Raw genomic sequence first — 15007 nt, forward strand, 5'->3', positions numbered from 1 at the left:
TCTTCCATTTCCTGAGGATAAAATCTTTGGAGACAGTGGGGGGAAAAGCTAATCTGACCCATTCTTTCAAACAACAAGGGTTTGGGGGATTTCGTTGAATACCAGCACTTTGATATGAGCGGAGGGTGCCTGGTAAATACCCTCTGCTTCCTGCCCTTATGAAGTTTACAGGCCACTGGGGCTAGGTGGGGGCAGGATGGTAGCTACTTCCAGCATGGTCACCATCAGTTTCCTTCCTCTCCATATGCATGTGACATGCATCATTGAGAGGTACAACCTATTCTTGCCTTGAATCTGGACTTGCCTAGAATGCTCTGACCAAGAGAGTATGGCAGAATGATTCTACACTGATGCTGGGCCTGGCCTACAAGAGGGCTGACATCTTCTGCCTTGGACTCTTAAGAGTTCTCAGCCACCATGGAAGACGTTTGTATTAGTCTGCTCTGGCTGCCATAACAAAAGACGAGGCTGTGTGGCTCAAACAACACAAATTAATTTTTTCGGTATATTTTCTGGAGACTGGAAGTCCAAGGTCAAGGTGTCAGCAGGGGTGGTTTCTCCTGAAGCCTCTCTCTTTGACGTGCAGACAGCCACCTTGTCTCTGTGTTCTCACAGGGCCTTTCCTGTACACGTTTTTAATGGTGTTTGTTTTTGTTGTTGTAGTTGTTTGATTGGGCTAAGTGACTTTACTAGAGAAAGCCCGGATTACAAAGGACTTGAGCGTTGGTATTGGGGCCTTTCTTCGTGCCAAAGGTGAGCACAATATTTACAAAGCCCTAGTTGTACTGCATACACCTCTTGGCCCGGTCCATCTTCTTTTTCTCCTGTTTGGCCACCTTGGGAGTCTGACCTCTTACTTTCCCAGCACCGGCCAGGGAACCATGGACTTCACCTCTAAGCACGTGGCTGGCTACTTCCAGAGTGCTCAGAGCCTCCACCCCACACTGACCCACGGTAGCATCATCCTCTAGGATGAGAATGCTCCTGCCAGGAGCACGACTTGAGGGATGCCCTCCAGCGAAGCTACATGAGCCTTGATTTGGGCGACTGCCTCCTGACCCGTCACCTCGAGAGTGTGTAGCTCCTGGGCGAAGACACAGAACTGCATGTCGGCCACTGAACCACGGCACCACTGCCGCTACCGCGAAGATGGAGTCGTGAAGAAAGAGCTTTAATGGCGCTTTTTGATGAACAGAAGTTTTTAGTTTTGATGAATTCCACTTCATCAACTTTTTTTGTTTTTTGGTTACTACTTTCTGCAACTCACATCCACATCCAGTCTTCATGCTCTAGGCCCCTAAACCGCACTCACCATGCGCCTTTCTGGTCTATACTAACTCGCCGGTTTTCTCCCCAGGTCTACACTGGCTCGCTCACTTCCCCGCTGAGCTCCCGCCAGTTCGGTTGGTTTGCCAGGCATCTTCTCGGGAACAGAGCCCGTGCTCTGTGTCCTTTCTGGGAATGAATAAAGGGAGTTCTCTCTTGTCCAGTCGGGGGTCGGTTCCGGGTTGTTAGGATCCTTGAGCCACAGTGCCCCGGGGCTTGCAGGGAACGGCAGAAAGAAGGGAGAGGAGAGAAATGCCAAATTATAGCCGGACTGAGAGGAAAGCCTCGCGAGTTCAGTCAAAGTTGCTGGCTCTACTGAGAAAGAAGGTTCAGTTAATTTTTAAGGATTTACATTCCCATTTTTTCGGATAAACCCTAGACTGCAAAAGAATTTAACAGCCCATGGTGAATGCACTTTCAGCACAATTGCAGATTTTACTCATTTGGGAGAGTGGTGCCGGGCTGTCAGGATGGCCGAGTGGTCTAAGGCGCCAGACTCAAGCTGTAGTCTTCAAGCTTCCTTCCAGAGAGGTTTCTGGTCCCCGAATGGGGGCGTGGGTTCGAATCCCACTTCTGACAGACTGTTTTTCCTCCTGCTCTAAAAGCAACCACTACCACTTTCTCAGCCATTTTTTGTTTCCATTCATTCTTCTCTCTACTTTCCCTTTTACAGTCCTAACGACGGACCCTCAATTAGGAAAAGAAAGACTCTTTCTTTTCCGTTTTGGTTGCTACTTATCACGGATCACGTTTTGCTCTGCACTCTGGTTTGTTCATTAAAGGCGCTTTTACTAAACGCTCGTTAACCCTGGGGAGTCCTGGGAGAAAAATGAGTCTGGTGGGAACAGAAAGACATGTACACAGACTCGGTGATTATAGGCTGCTCCTGAGCTCACGGGCCATTAGGATCGTAGTCTCATGTCCTTTCTCACTGCCCGAACCCATCAAAAATTAAAGTGCGGAAATTGAAAGCAGCGTGGTTCAGTCTGTTACAGGATTGGGTTGTGAAAAGAAAAGGAAAGGTTCCACCGAGATTTGAACTCGGATCGCTGGATTCAGAGTCCAGAGTGCTAACCATTACACCATGGAACCCCTGTTGCATCAACGTTTCTACACTGTCCATCTGATATCTCTTTCCTTGTGCTTTCTAGTTTTTGTTTTTTTTTTTTCTTCAATTGAGGTATAGTTGATTTACAATACTATATTCGTTTCAGGTATACAACATAGTGATTCAAAATTGTTATAGATTGTACTTCATTTAAAATTATTTTATCCTTGTGCTGTTTAATTAAAAAAATTTTTTTGATGAGAGAGATGTTTGGAAAACAATTTAAAATGAAACGTGCCAGTTTAACCGAAAGCTCTGCCTCTTCTTCCTAATTGATTTGGTTGTTTGTTTTCATTTACGGGGGCGTTTTTTGGAGGGATGGAAAATCTCTGCTCTTTCAGCCGAAGGGCGACGGAGAAGCCGAAAGCAAGGATGGGAGGTGGGTGGGAGGGGACTTTCACTGATTGTTTCCACTGAGCCTGCTTCCCAGATTTCTATCCCTTGATGTCAGGGTCAGGGCAGGATCCTGATCCAAGAAAATGGATACCTCTGGAGGTTTTGATTTTGCCTTCATTTCCGACCCACGCAAAGGCAAATTGGATTTTAATCTTGTCGTTCAAAAGGGAGAAAAACATTAACATCTTTTTTCTACAGCTTCGCTTATTCATTCTAGGATACTTGCCTCCAGAGCAACTTGGAGTTTCTTGGTGCTTCCTGCTTAGCTGTAATCATGGGCTTGCCATTTTAAAATCTGTCCTCCCTCTCCGAGATGCCTTAAGTGCAGGACCGGTTCTCATTCCTCTTTAACACCCTAAGGTCTGGTACATAGTAGAAGCTTAATCAATGGCTAGTTGTATGAATGCCTAGATGAAAGGTGGAATGAATGAATGCATGCATGAATGAACGAACGAGTGAATAAATAATCAGGTAGCCCAGCGCTGGACTTTTTTGAATGTTTCTTTTTCCTTCTCTCCATAGGCTAAATCTGGCAAGTCTAAAGGGCATGATTGTTTCTTTTTTGGGGGTGAGGGGTTCCTTTCCAGGTCCTAGCTCCCAGGTGGACATTCCAGTGTTCATATGGCCACACAAATATGTCCTCGAATGTGGATGGCCAAGAGAGGACGTCATAGTGCTGGGTATAGTCATTTATTTCTCTAAACTTTAACTTTATTAACATAGCATGATTATTTAACTGTTAAGAACAACATATAATAAAGAGATCATACATGTAGGTAGCATCACTGGAAGAAACACTCAGGTATAAATTACTACTTTAGTCAGTCTAAATATTAATTACTGGCCAGTAATTCTTCATGTGCCTCTGGTAGTCTCCCAAGGCTGAATTGCTTAGGAATCCCTGAATCATTTTCTGGCTTTCATCCTTTTGTTGTAACTCCATCCAAGCAAGATGCCTGTCAAGAAATAGCTGCTCAATAAATATGGGTTGAAGTGCATATATCTTTTGGAAGGTGGAGAGGGAAGCAGTGAAATTCAAAGACTTTTGGCCAGGTCACCATAGAGTTCCCCTAAGTGTCTATTCCTTCCCTCCATGCACGTAAACTCTCCGTTCTATCTTCTTGAGTCTCCTAGCCTTAAAAGATGGTCTAAGTTATCTCAGATCCAGCTGAATAATGGACCAAGTCTTTCTTCCCCAGTATAGGTGGCACACTTTTTATTCCATGAGCCACAAGCTTATTTCTTAAAGAAAAATGTCCACTGGTTTTAAAATTACACCAGAACCTCAAAAGCCCACTATTCAATTATAAGCTTTAAACTGCTCTCTGAGGATAGACAAGGCAGAAGGGGTATAAATGAATGTTTTTCAGTCTTAGCACATTTATATCCCAGGAAAGGGTAGGGAGTATAGAGCTGGAAGATAGTACAGATGGCCGTAGGTTGGTTTATTTATTTGTGAGTGTGGAGTTCAGAAGACTACACTTTTCTCTTGGAATCGCTCATGGTTGGTTCATAAATATTGCAAGGTGAATGCAAACAAAGACTGCTGAGGGGGATGACTGGGGGAAGAGATGACTGGGACCCACAATACAGAAGTAATGTGATCCCTGGCAATCTGCGCAAGAATGATTTGCAGTAACCTGGTAGCAGAGCTGAATCCAGAAAGAGCAAGTCAGTGTGGCGTAATCAGAGTCAAGAACCAAGTTTAGCTGGAGTGTCCTGTAGAAATGGGGCTTCAGAACACAAGACTCTACCTCAAACTGAAGACCTCAACGTCTTCCGGGATCCTCAGCTCTGTGTACCTTGCTCATTTCACAATTAGAAAGATATTCTTTCATGTATTTATATATTTATTCACTGATACTTACTACAAATATCTATTTAGTTTTCATGACGTGGGGAAGTGAGAGAAATATGGTTCTATATCTGACAAAGCTTATGACGCATGGGGAAAAGCAGATGATTGCACAAAAATTTCCCTAAGTTATGATAAATGCTAAAATAAGTGATGGATCAAGTGATAACAGAGCATGGCCAAAGCATACCAACAGGAATACCCAATTAAGGGCAGGTAGCAATGAGGAAAGCCTGCCAAAGAAGGGATGGCTAAGCTGAGGCCTGCTACAGGCTCCCCAGCACGTTCCATTTCTCTTTCGCGGTATTTATCAGACTGGGATTTTTTTGAACAATTCATTTGTGGACTCGTGGATTCACTTATTCGACTTATGAAATAAATATCTACTCATCCTAACAACTCAAACAAAAGTGCCTAAAGTAGAATTTATAATCTCCTCCTTCCCTATCCTCTGACACTGTTATCACTGGAAACGTTGAAGTGTGTTCTTCTATACATTGTACTGTTGTACTGTCCTTTATTTTTGGTAACTATATATCTACAATGTCATTCATAGTTCAGTTGCATTCTTTACCGTAGAAATTGTATCATCTTGGGGCCATTATGCGTCTAATGCTTGTCTTCTCTACACTGCACCAGGGCAGGGACCCTCTCCTTTGTTTCCTTCCAGATCCTCAGTGCCTAATTGTAATTGTGGAGGGAGAGATCAAGGGAGGCTTCCAGGAGAGAGCAACTACCTTGCTGAGGTGTAGAGGATAAGAAGCTTTGAGGGCAGAGAGAATTGCTTGGAGCAGAGACTGAGGGCGCCCAATGGAAGACGCAGAGACGCGCACAGTGAGGGGGGAAGCGCCTCTAGACCGTGTGACCTGAGAGGCAGTTGAGTGGCAAGGCGAGGCGCCTTGCATAGAGTCGCCACAGCTCAGATCAGCATAATTAGGATTCAAAATGTAAAATGAGAAGGCTTCGGGGATGCTGAGAACCGCGGCCGGGCGGGACCTGTCTCCAGTTGCAAGTGGATTCAGGGAAACTGACAGCTACTCACTGTTCCACCATTTATTGAATAAGGTAATAAGTAAGAACTGTATCTACGGGGCCTAAGTACCTAGTAGGTAACACATAGTAGGAGCTGATTTCTTTTCTTTTCTTTTTTTTTTTTACATAAACGAATGAATTAAATGAAGGTCTGTTATACGTTCGAAACTATTGGGTGATGAAACTACAATAACGGAGTAAGTACCACGCAGAGTAGATGCTCATTAACTTTTTGTTATTTGAAATAATCAGTTGAAGGCCTGTCATGTGATGAACACTGTTTTGGGGGACAGTACATATGGGTGTTATCTCTGGCCTCTGGGAAAAGCAGAAGTGGTAGGAGAGGAACCTACCTGAACTTGGAGCCTGTGAGAACTGTGTATTTTGGACATGAAAGAGTACCTACTCAGACAACGGTGAGGGGAAAAAGGTCATTGGCAGCGGTGGGATTCGAACCCACGCCCCCGAAGAGACTGGAGCCTTAATCCAGCGCCTTAGACCGCTCGGCCACGCTACCTCCTACAAAAAAAATAGTTTTACATGCATGTCATCTGACCCAAACTGCGCCCGTTTCAGGTCCTTTTTCTCTCCCCCCCACCTCACCCGTGCCCCCGCCACTCTGAGCTGTCTCCGCGGGCCCTTCCTCCAGCGTTCCCCTCTCCACTCCTAGCACAACCTGAGAACCCCCTGACCCCTGACACTTTGCTTTCTCATGGCTCCCAGGTTCACCGTGAACGGCGACGGCGCAGGTGGCGCGGGAGGAGGCTCCTGCCTCGTCTGTCATCAGCATAGGAAAAAGGAGTCACGCAGACTGACAGTTCCAGTGGATGCTGTGGGTTCCAGATCCACTTGGACTTCAGGGAGTAAGTCCCCGGACTTCAGGAGTGAGCAAGTCTGGGCGTTTGGCTTGAGCCCGGGAGCCGCCAAGGAGAAATGAGGAAAGAATCTTGAGGCCCCCTCCCCCTTCATCTATCTCAGGAGACCAAGCTCCTCCATGGAACCTCACGAGGGAGGCAAAGAGTACGGTCCTTGTTATTTAAGTCTTGTTTGCTTTTCAGAAGGTAGCCCATCTCCACAGGCCCCGGTCATACCGAGCAGAACTTCTGCAAAGTCCGCACTCAGTTGCCCTCACCGCCCCTAAAGTCTTCGCAGGAAAGTTTGCAGGGGAAACGGGGCTGGGCCAGTAGTCGGGCCCTTACCTTGTTCTGTGTGGCTTTGCCATCCAAACTTCGAATATTTTAGAGGCAAATTAAACCATGGTTCCGCCTTCCTTTGAAACACTGTGATTCAGAGAATTCTAAAAATGATTCCTTTAATAAAGTTGGTAGATGTGTTGTATAAGTGGCAGTCGCAGTTGCCTCCTTAGCGCAGTAGGCAGCGCGTCAGTCTCATAATCTGAAGGTCCTGAGTTCGAACCTCAGAGGGGGCAACGTTAAGCTTTTCTTCCGTTTGCGTATAAAAAGAGGAAAATTCGGAGGAAATTGCTCTGATGAAACTAAACGGGAATTTTTTTGTTTAACAGAACCATGTACTGTTCAGATACAAAATAGTAATTTTCAGTAAGATTAAATACTCCAAAAGTCTTTTTATACCAATTGTAGATAGAGCTAGGAGACTTTTAGACTGACTTGTTACAAAAACATTAAGGTCAAGAAACTTACTGGTTGAGAGGGAGAAGGGGATGGAGGGTTACACTGGGGATGTGGAAGATGTAGTATGATGTGCAAAACATTTCTATTAATTATTGATTATATTTTGCCATTCTTCTGGAATTACCACCAGATCACAAACGCCATCCTACATGAAAAAGAAAACATTTCCCCCCCCCTCAGTCTCTGCATTGGACTTCTTTTCCTGCTTGCAGTGTTCTTGACTGGGTCTCTAGGTCATCCAAACTGCAAAATACAGGAAAGAGTAACAAGAGAAACAGAAAACGAAGAAAGAAGAAGTGATATTTAGAGAGACAGGATAAGCACCTGGCTCAAATAAAAACAAGCAAGAATCAAAGCAGAAATAAGGACACAGAGAACAAACGTATAGATACCAAGGGGGGAAGGGAGGGTGGGATGAACTGGGAGCTTGGGATTGATATATATACACTACTATGTATAAAATAGGTAACTAATGAGAACCTACTGTATAGCACAGGGAACTCAGTGCTCTGTGGTGACCTAAATGGGAAGGAAATCCAAAAAAGAGAGAATATATGTATATGTATAGCTGATTCACCTTGCTGTACAGCAGAAACTAACATAACACTTTAAAGCAACTATACTCCAGTAAAAATTAATTTTAAAAAAAGCAAGATTGATATTTAATATCCAGCTCTTAACATCTCAGCTTGTTGAGTGGGAGGTATTGAACAGATATTTATTGAGCACCTACTATGTGCCAAGCACTGTTCAAAGCTGTGTCCCTTACTATTAATCCATTCCTGCTCAGCTTCAAATTCACCCTCTTCTGTGATGTTGGCTCTGGCCATCTGCAAATTACATATCTAAAACTTTGTCAGTTGGCTTTCTCTTAGGTTCTGTCAATAAGAGGAACTAGAAGGAGCCGGGGAGGCGGGAGAAGAGAAGAGGAACTGTTTTCTGAATTTTGCTATTCCAGTCAGGGTTGCTCCAACAATGGTAGTTGATTCCAACCACCATTCTCTTTGTGCTCTTCCTTAGAGGCCCAACCCCTACCCGTTTTTCCCCTCCTCCCTAGAAGGTGGTAACTACTTTCCATAGTTATTATCTCTGGGTTACCACAGTGTTCTCAGTTGAAATACCTGGTGTTGTTTCTGAACTAGACCTTGACTGATACATAGGGGCTAGGGATACCACACTGTACACAACAGAAATTGCTCCTGATCTCATGGACTTTACTATGTTTGAGTGGGACATGGTAGACTGCAAATCTGAATTTTTAACAGCAAGCTCAGGAGATCAGATCTGAATGCAATCACCTGAACAAGTTTTTGGAATCCCTCTGCACATATCCAGTTATCTCATATTGACTATTGTGGGGAAGGTCACTTCCTCCCAAGATTCTCCTTTTTTTGTCTGATCACTCACGGCTTGCCTGCTGATCAGAACTGGCGGCAGTACCCTCAGGTATCCACAAGTCAGATCAAGAACAGAGCAAACACTCCATGCCTTCCAAAGAATTCTCAAAAGATCCAAAGTGCCCTTTCTTATTCTGCTTTATTGCTGCCTTTCCAAGTAAAGGGTTTATTAAGGCAATGCCCTACTGAGAGAAATGAATTAGTTTGACACCTCTTCCTCTCTAGGTGCCCAGGAAGAGTCTGGGCCCAAGTCTTCTGCTTCTTTCCAAATGTTCCCAGTCTCTGCACCATTCCCCAACACTGCCAAATAGTCAGTAGGTCAAGTCTACATGGCTACACAGTAACCTAATTTGTGTTTTCCTATCATCTCTTGCCTCACGCTGACACATTTCTTTACATGAAACCAACATAATCTTTTTGAAATCATCTCTGACCATGTTGCTCCTCTCTGCTTAAAATCCCCGGTGACTTTATATTGCTGCAAGGATGAAGTTTGTACTCTGCACTCCTAGCCATAACCTCTGAGCCTGTCTGTCTCTCATCTGTCCCTGCCTTTCTGTTTACCTTGCCCCCCACCTCCATCAGTATTGTCCCAAGATATCTGCACTCAAGCACCTCAGGCCTTCTTTAAGTTCTCTGAAAGTATTCTGCTTTTTTGCTCTTCCTAAAATGCTGGAGTCATGTTTTTGTCTAATCTATTACTATTAAACTGTTGGTTCTCAGTTTAAACATCATGTCTTGGGAAAAGTCTTCTCTTACCCCCTGGAAGAGGTCACCTCCCTCTATAATCCACTGTCTTGGAGATATGGGGTGGGGGACACCTATAGCTTGCATACGTTTACCTTAATTTTCTACCTCTATGCTCCCTTTATCCCTACTTAAGTCTATTAACATTTTCCATTTTATCTTATTACAGTGAAGTTGTGTAGACCACCTCAAATCTATTTTGAATAGTGGCATGAATAAATACATAAGTTAGAAATGTACTACGTACCATTGTGGTAAACCCAACCTTTGAGGAAGAAATTTCTGTTGCAGGATTTAAGGGAGGAAAGTGGATGAGAGATTAAGTAATTTGTCTAAGGTGGCACAACCAACCAATTAAATATGATTTTCTAATTCATCTATTTTATAATAAAAATAATAATGATGATAACACCTAACTTTCATTGAACTGTTAGCATGACCCAGACACTATTCCAAAAGTTTACGTGTGTTATCTCATTTAATTTGGAAACTCTGGTCATGAGATTATACTTGTTTGTTTCTCTACAAACCTCAGTAACCTGTACTTTTTCCTAAGAACATTTATCACAATGGCTGTTTAAACATTTATGGTGTAATTCATTGTTTAAAAGGCTGACTCTCCCTTCTAAAGGGTAAACTCCATGAAGGCTGAGGTGGTGGCTTTCCACTGCTGTAAACCAGGGGCAAAGCAGAGCTCCTTGCTCAGAGTAAGTTCTCAAAACCTAGTTGTTAAGAGCTTTTTCTGCTAGGCATTCTTAAGGTCTGGGGGGAGACTGGAACACAAATTGTGAAGATGAAGCACAAGAGGGTCCAGGTGATTACATCTCTAGTAACATACAACTTTTAGAAGTAATTGTTTATATTACTCAAATATGAGCGTTATCTTTTTCTTATGACCTGGGGGCAGAAGTAGTTGTGAGCCATATTCAAAGAGGCAGGAATGGAATTAGGAATAAAGGAAAGGAACATGAACAGAATTGGAACTTTGTTCATGTACTTTTCTTCACATTAGGATGTACAGGAAACATGCTGCAACAAAAGGGGACTGGGTAGTTCACTCAGTAGAGCATGAGACTTTTAATCTAAGGGTCTAGGGTTCAAGTCCCTGTTCAGGCGTCGCTTTTGACTTTTACCATCCAGTTCTGACTCCACCCTTGCAAACCATCCATCTCTTTACACGGTATGTGTAAGTGACTCAGGCAAACGCCAACGCCGAGGTGAATAGATGGGACCTTTACTGTAAGATGAAGGGAGCTAGCATTTAAGGAGAGCCTTAGAGTACATGGCTTTGTACCAGAACCAAATAATTTCCTAAGAGTGAAGTAAGAGTTGGTAAATGAGTGGCTGAGGAGGTTTTTCTGGACATCAAAGTGCCATAAAGGTAACAAGAATATCTAACCAATGATAATGTAACTTTATTTAGAAATATACTATGATCAGAATTCCATCTCTTCCCAGAGGCAGCCAACCCACAGCTTGGCTTGGTTGGCTTTTTGGTGGTGAATGCGCCAGACCATCATTGCCTAATATCATAGTCATTAATATTTTATTACTTCCTTACTCTGATTATAGGTTCACAGAGCAATCTTCTAATGTTCTTTGCTTCCCACTATAGAGTTTATTTTACAAGGGAAAGAATATGCTGGTCAACCATCAGTGCGGCTATAATATGTTCATACTCTGGCTTGGAACGTCTCTGACATTTGGTTATTGCGAGTCAGTCCTGTAAGCCTGGAAAAATCTGGGTGAATTAAAAACTAGTTTCTGATTCTACAAAGAGGAGGAACAGATTCAGAATAGTGGCTCCAACAAGAATCAAGATTCTCTAAGGAACAGCCCGAACAGCCAGACCATCCAGCTATTTGGCGTCTCTACAGTCCTTAACTGCAGCTCTTAAACTGTAGCAGATGTAGGCTCCTGGGATCAGAGGCTGAGGGTCTAGAAGACACTGTTAAGATGTTCCCTAGTATATACCTTTTTCATTCTGCACCAGAATGAACTGTTGAGAGAACTATCCTGAAATACAGGTCCAGATATTTAGCAGGAGCAGCCTAAGTATTGCCCTCTCTTTTTCCAGCACGGACTGGGCCAGAGAAGTATGCCTGCAGGATGAACTTCAGTAGGTGTGACTCCTGTGGGGATTACTGCAAAAATCCAAATTTGAGATGTTGACCGCCGGGAGTAATATAGCGGTAGGGGATATGGCAAAAAAAAACCCAAAACAAAAACAAAGTAACGTTAAATATGCTAATTAATTCACTGACTTATTTGACAAGTGTTTACTGTTTGTCTGATACTGTGCTAGGCACTGGAAATACAGGAGTGGATAAAACAGACATACATCTTAGGACACTAGCCACTGAATTTAAGCCCCACCCCCACCCCCATCCAGTATGATCTCATGTAAATTTAACTAATGACATCTGCAAAGACTCTATTTCCAAATAAGGTCGCGTTCTGAGGTTCTGGGTGGGCGGGCATACATTTTTGTGGAACAATATTCAGTGTAGTACAGATGGGAAACCAGTTAGGACCAGATTAGATAGGGAGGCCAGGGCAAGGAGATGGCATGTATATATGAAGAGGAAACAAGAAGACTTACTGAGAAAACTGAATGTCAGATTTTCATATATCTGTCCATTCAATTATTTTCCCCAATAAATTAGATTGCGCCAATAGGATACTGTTCCAAGAAGAAATAGCAATCAGAGGAACTTGGACAAGAGGTTGTCCACTGGAAGGAGCTGAAGATAACAAGTCATTATACATAAATAACATCTTTCCATATTTTTGCACCTACCAATCAGGAAGAAAGCTTAGGCTTGAGCTCTTTGACCAGCACACAACTGGCCCAGTCACTAGGAAGTAGACTTTTGCCAGACGAAGGCGGTAACTGGTTGGTGGAGGGCGAGGGCAAAAATCGAGCTGCCCCCTCTGAGGTTCGAACTCAGGACCTTCAGATTATGAGACTGACGCGCTGCCTACTGCGCTAAGGAGGCAGGCGGCCGAGTGTCCTCATCAAATGTCTTTAGCACTGGAATTTACCTTGCTTAAACTTCTGTCTTGCTCTGTAGTTCCTTTACTTTAAAATCTGAAAATGAAATGCTCCCCTGCAACGGCTTAAAAGTGCAACAACTTCTACAACCTGAATCAGATGAGGAAAGTCGTTGTCGATGCCACTGCCTTTGCTCCCCTCGTTCTGAACTAATGACCCTCACCTCTCACAACAGAAGGAGAGTTTCCTTAACTTCTTGCCCAGATACCTGCACTTAACCTATACCGGCGTCCATCCCTGTGGTCTCTAGGGAAGAGGAAAACGGCCCACTTCCTCTCTCACTCTCCCTCTGTCTTTCCATACCCGATTCTTCTCATCAGTACTTTAAACACGTTAAAGTGTTTATTACCTTAAATAACAAAACACTTCCTTTGACTCGACGCCTCTGTCTCAGGCTGTCGCTCTATTTCGTTTATGCCCCTTCGCAGGCAAATTTCCCATAAAGCGGTCTGTCCTCATTTTAAGAAAACACCTCCCCAAGTCCCATCAGTTTCTCAACAGACTACAATCTTCCCTGACCACTGCTCCGTCCCGAAGAAGTCCAAAGGGGGTTCCTGGACATATGGGACTTGATGCTTTAAAGAATAAGGTGTCCTTGGTGCAAACTCTTGGGAATCTGCTGGTATGAGAGAGCTGTAGTTACAGAAACAGGAACAGGTGAAAAGCTTGGCTTACCCAGTCTCCTGGTTTGCCCCGGGAATGTCTTGGGAAAGCCGCAACTCCTGGGAAACCTCTTCCCGGGCTGAGAAGAGTCAGGGTTTCAGAGATGGGTTGCGGACGGCTGGGCAAAGTACCAAAAACACCCTATGACACCTTTACCTCCGCTGACGCCCCCGCCCCTGGAGGGCTGAGAGGAACACTGATTTTATTGCCAAATTGAGGCGGCACATATTATTCGACTTCTGTAGTTGCAATCTCTGTTTTTCCCCTGGCCGCTGATGAGGGCAACCGGAATTTTTGGTTCGCAATAATGGGCAGTCCAGTGTTGCATCTCTCTGAGTGCTGTAACCTAAATATGCGAAATAGGTCTGCCTGTAGATTAACTGTTGTGCTTTTTATCGAAATAATGTTAGCTTAATTTTTAACATTGTGGATATTTCGACCATATGTCCTGAGTCTAGATAATGAAAATGAGAACAAACGACTACCATGTGAATGCCAGCATGACCCAGACCTCACCGAAAAAGTCTAAATGGCAGATGGAAGAACACATATAACTGGATTAGGGAGGTAAATTACCAAAACAGAGTACTGCACAATATGTAGAAAAGGATTTGGATTTGGGCATAGTGGAGAAGGAGGTGTGACAGTACAAGGGGAGACTGAATCTCCCAAGTCTGGGTTAAGACGGGCGAGAACTTTCGAATCAGAGGTTTTTCTTCTTCTCTAAATGACACCAATGCTCAGTCAAAGATAGTGTTGGGTATAATACTTGAAAAGAACTCGCATTCTCTATTTCCTGATTCAAAGGTTGCATCCCGAGGGCAAACAAAAAGGGAAATTTCGATACCGTGTATTGGCCTCTTGTACTGTGAAGCCGATTCTGTCGGATGACCTTGTTCTCTACAATATAACAACTTCAAACGATGTGTCAAGTTAGGCAAGAAAAAATGTTTCCCCTAGCTCCTACGACTTTAATTTGAAACATGGTGTCGAAAAATCATCTTCTTGATTTGTGTGTAGATTTAATAAAACCACTAGATACATAAAACAGAAGATTGTTGATATTTTGTTCAGATACAAACTAGGCCATGCTCATCTATCTGCACATTTGGCAACAGTGCAAAAGTAAATTTTGGCAAATTCCGTTTAGCCTTACCAAAGAAAATAAAAAGATCTTATCTGCTAAATGTCCTGCACTCCTTGTACACAGACATTGCTTTAAAGGATTGTGGTTTGCTTACTCATGATATTGAGGCTTTCATGGTTTATTGAGGTTTATGGTCAGTTTTTATTTTCTTCAAAATGTGCAGAAGCACTTACTGAGATTTTTTTACTTCACAGAAATGGAATGAGATGGCCTCTTTAGGCATATGCCTACAAGGTGGCTATCACTGTGGCTGGCCATAGAAAATACTTTAAAATATTGGCCTGCTGTAAAATCTTTATTTTCAAAGTGTGGGGTAAAAAGAATGTCCTTATCTAATTTGGAAATACTTTGAGGATGGGAATGGAGAAAAGTACTATGGTATAACAGAAATGTATATATGTTCTTTCTCCAATATTGTTTGATGTTACGTAGATTGGGACAAAAACTCATACACTAAAAAAATGATTTATTTGGGGGAAAATATGACTGCTTCAGAACAAAATAATAATAATAACAACAACAATAATAATAATTAATAATAATACCAGAAAGGAACAACCAAGTAGTCAAGTTAAACACGACTTATTTGCTGAAAGTATAACTTATTTGGAATCCAAGTTTTATTTCAC

The 15007-nt window shown here is 43.1% G+C and overlaps 5 non-coding genes and 1 pseudogene across 5 annotated transcripts; 2 read left to right on the forward strand and 4 right to left on the reverse strand.

Moving 5' to 3' along the window:
• Window positions 1–689: 689 nt before the first annotated feature.
• Window positions 690–1108, reverse strand: LOC132432948 (ubiquitin-like FUBI-ribosomal protein eS30 fusion protein; annotated as a pseudogene).
• A 682-nt stretch (window positions 1109–1790) lies between these two features.
• On the forward strand, window positions 1791–1905 carry TRNAL-CAA (transfer RNA leucine (anticodon CAA)). Its single transcript has 2 exons — window positions 1791–1828; window positions 1860–1905. It is a non-coding gene; the product is annotated as a tRNA-Leu (tRNA).
• Window positions 1906–2346: 441 nt separating this feature from the next.
• Window positions 2347–2418, reverse strand: TRNAQ-CUG (transfer RNA glutamine (anticodon CUG)). The gene has a single exon. It is a non-coding gene; the product is annotated as a tRNA-Gln (tRNA).
• Window positions 2419–6152: 3734 nt separating this feature from the next.
• Window positions 6153–6234, reverse strand: TRNAL-AAG (transfer RNA leucine (anticodon AAG)). The gene has a single exon. It is a non-coding gene; the product is annotated as a tRNA-Leu (tRNA).
• An 839-nt stretch (window positions 6235–7073) lies between these two features.
• Window positions 7074–7146, forward strand: TRNAM-CAU (transfer RNA methionine (anticodon CAU)). Its single transcript has one exon. It is a non-coding gene; the product is annotated as a tRNA-Met (tRNA).
• Window positions 7147–12439: 5293 nt separating this feature from the next.
• Window positions 12440–12512, reverse strand: TRNAM-CAU (transfer RNA methionine (anticodon CAU)). The gene has a single exon. It is a non-coding gene; the product is annotated as a tRNA-Met (tRNA).
• Between the last annotated feature and the right edge of the window lie 2495 nt (window positions 12513–15007).

This window comes from Delphinus delphis, chromosome 10 (assembly GCF_949987515.2).
Source record: "Delphinus delphis chromosome 10, mDelDel1.2, whole genome shotgun sequence".
Lineage (NCBI taxonomy): Eukaryota > Metazoa > Chordata > Mammalia > Artiodactyla > Delphinidae > Delphinus > Delphinus delphis.